The following is a 3,471-nucleotide window of genomic DNA, read 5'->3' as shown; positions in this document are numbered from 1 at the left end:
CTGTATCTTCTAAGTGGGGTGTTTAGTCTGTTTACATTCTAGCTTAGTATTGCTATGTGTGATTTTGATCCTGCCATCATGTTGCTAGTTGGTTGTTATGTAGACTTGATTGTGTAGTTGCTTTATAGTGGCTGTGGACTATGTGTTTAAGTGCGCTTTCTGGTAGTACGTATTATTCTTTCAAATATGTGTTTAGCACTCCCTTAAAAAGACTTCCTATAAGCTTTGTCTAGTTGAAATGTATTCCATTCAGCATTTGCCTGTCAGAGAAGGATTTTATTTATCCTTCACATATGAAGCTGAGTTTGGCTGGATATAATATTCTTAGTTTGAATTTCTTTTATTTAAGAATGCTAAAAATACGCCCCCAATGTCTTCTGGCTTTTAAGGTTTCTGCAGAGATCTGCTGCTACCCAGATGGAGTTCCCTCTGTGGTAACTTGCCTTTTCTCTCTAGCTGCCTTTAAGACTTTTTAATTTTTTTAATTTCATTTTATTTTATTTTTGCGCTGGCCTTGATGAATAACTATGTGCCTTGGGGATGATCATCTTGTATAGCATCTGCCTGGGATTCTCTGTGCTTCTTGAATTGGCATATTGACCTCTCTAGTGAGATTAGGAAAATCTTTATAGACTGTAGCCTCAAATGTATTTACTAGGTTGCCTATTTTCTCCCCTTCTTTCTCAGGAATGCCAATGAGTCATATATTTGCTCTCTTTACATGATCCCACATTTCTCAGAGGTTTTGTTAATTTTTCTTTCTTTCTTTTTTTTTTCTGAGATGGAGTCTTGCTCTGTCACCCAGGCTGGATTGCAGTGGCACCACAATCTTGGCTCACTGCAACCTCTGCCTCCCGGGTTCAAGCAATTCTCTTGCCTCAGCCTCCCAAGTAGCTGGGATTACAGGCACCCGCCACTGCACCCAGCTAATTTTTGTATTTTTAGTAGAGATGGAGTTTTGCCATGTTGGCCAGGCTGGTCTTGAACTCCTGACCTCATGTTCTGCCTGCCTCAGCCTCCCAAAGTGCTAGAATTACAGGCGTGAGCCACCACACCTGGCTTTGTTCTTTTTTCTTAATTCTTTTTTTCTTTATTTTTATCTGACTTGGTTAATTTGGATAACTGGTTTTTGAGATCTGAGATTCTTTCCTTAGCTTTGTCTATTCTGTAGTTAATAATTCTGTTGTATTATGAAGTTCTTGTAGTGAATTTTTCAGCTCAAGAAGTTCAATTTGACATCACAAATACATGGGAAGATCATTTCATACTTACGGATTGGAAAAAATCAATATTGTTAAAGTGGCCATACTGCCCAAAGCAATTTATAAATTCAATGCTATTCCTGCTGAACTATAATGTCATTCTACACAGAGGTATTCTAAAATTTATGTGGAACCAAAAACAAGCTCAACTAGCTACAGCAATCATAAGCCAAAAGAACAAAGCTGCAGGCATTACACTACCCAACCTCAAACTATGCTGTGAAGCCACAGTAACCAAAACAGATTGGTGCTGGTACAAAACAGACATATAGACCAATGAAACAGAATGATAAACTCAGAAATAAGCTACACACCTAAAATCATCTGACTTTCAACAAGGCTGACAAAAATAAGCAATGAGGAAAGGACTCTCTATTCAGTAAATGGTGCTGGGATAAATGGCTAGCCATAAGTAAATGACTGAGGCTGGATCTCTAACTTTTACCGTATACAAAACTTAACTAAAAAATGGATTAAGCATTTAAATGTAAGACCTCAAACTATAAAAGTCCTAGAAAACAACCTAGGAAATACTCTCCTCATCAGTCTTACCAAATAACTTTTGGCTGAGTCCCCAAAAGCAACTGCAACAAAAACAAAAATAGACAAATAGGACATAACTAAACTAAAGAGCCTCTGAACAGCAAATGAAACTATCAACAGATTAAATAGATAACCTATGGAATGGGAGAAGATATTCACAAAATATGCATCTGACAAAGATCTAGAATTTAGAATTTATAGGAAGTTTAAACAAATCAACAAGATAACAACAAAAAACCCCATTAAGAAAAAGAACATGAACAGGCACTTGACATAGAAGAAGATATACAAGTGGCCAAAAAACACATGAAAAAAATGCTCCATATCATTAGTCATCTGAGAAATGCAAATCAAAACTTCATTGAAGTATCATCTCACATCAGTTAATGGCCATTATTAAAACAGTCAAAAAACAATAGGTCCTGGTGAGTCTGCAGAGAAAAAGGAACACTTATGCACTGTTGATGGGAATGTAAATTAATCCAGCCACTGTGGAAAGCAGTTGGAGATTTCTTAAACAACTTACAACAGACCTACCATTTGACCCAGCAATCCCATTACTGGGTATATATCTAAAAGACAACAAATCATTCTACCAAAGGTTACATGCACTCGTATGTTCATCACTGCAGTATTCACAACAGCAAAGACATAGAATCAACCTAGACGTCCTTGGATGCTGGATTGGAAAAGGAAAATGTAGTATACCACGGAATACTATGCAGCCATAAAAATATATAAAATCATGTCCTTCACAACAATATTGATGGAGCTAGAGGCCACAATCCTATGCAAATTAATGACAGAAAAGAAAACAAAACACCACATGTTCTCACAAGGGGAAGCTATACAGTGAGCACACAAAAACATAAATATGGGAACAATAGACACTGTGGACTACTAGACGGTGGTGGGGGTAGGGTAAAAAAAACTTCCTATCAAGTACTATGATCACTACCTGTGTAACGGGATCCATACTATACACCTCAGCATCACATAATATCATGTAGCAAATCTGTACATGTATCCCCTGTATATAAAGCAAACGTTGAAATTATCTAAACATTTAAGAAAAATGAATAAAGTTCAGTATCAGAAGGTAAATGTCTTTTAAAGCTATATTTATTTCATGTTACTCTGATTAAAAGGTAGTATTATCAAAGAGATGTCTGAGATATTATGAAACCAATCAAAATTTATTTCTTAAATTAATTTCAAATGTGACACACTGAACAAGCACACTCTCCTTCCCAATAAATAAGCAAACACACACACCATGTACAGAATGTTTGTGCCCCTGAAAACTTACGCTGAAATCGTAATTCCCAATGTGATGGTATTTGGAGACAAAGCCTTTGGGAAGTAACTAGGGCTTGAGGTGGAGACCTCATGCTGGGATTAGTGCCCTTATAAAAAGAGACATGAGAGCGTTTTCATACTCTCTCTCTAACATGTGATGATACACAAGAAGGTATCCCTGTACAAACCAGGAAGAAGGCCCTCTACAGAAACCAAATCAGCCAGTGCCTTGGACTTACCAGCCTTTGGAACTGTAGGAAATAATTGTTTGTTCTCTAAGTCACCAAGTCTATGGCCTTTATAATAGCAGCCCAAATTAACTAAGACAATATGAAAATAAAAACTAACCAATGAAAACAAAGCAAAA

Source organism: Mandrillus leucophaeus, unplaced genomic scaffold (assembly GCF_000951045.1).
Source record: "Mandrillus leucophaeus isolate KB7577 unplaced genomic scaffold, Mleu.le_1.0 Scaffold1273, whole genome shotgun sequence".
Lineage (NCBI taxonomy): Eukaryota > Metazoa > Chordata > Mammalia > Primates > Cercopithecidae > Mandrillus > Mandrillus leucophaeus.
Note: the sequence above shows the minus strand (reverse complement) of the source record.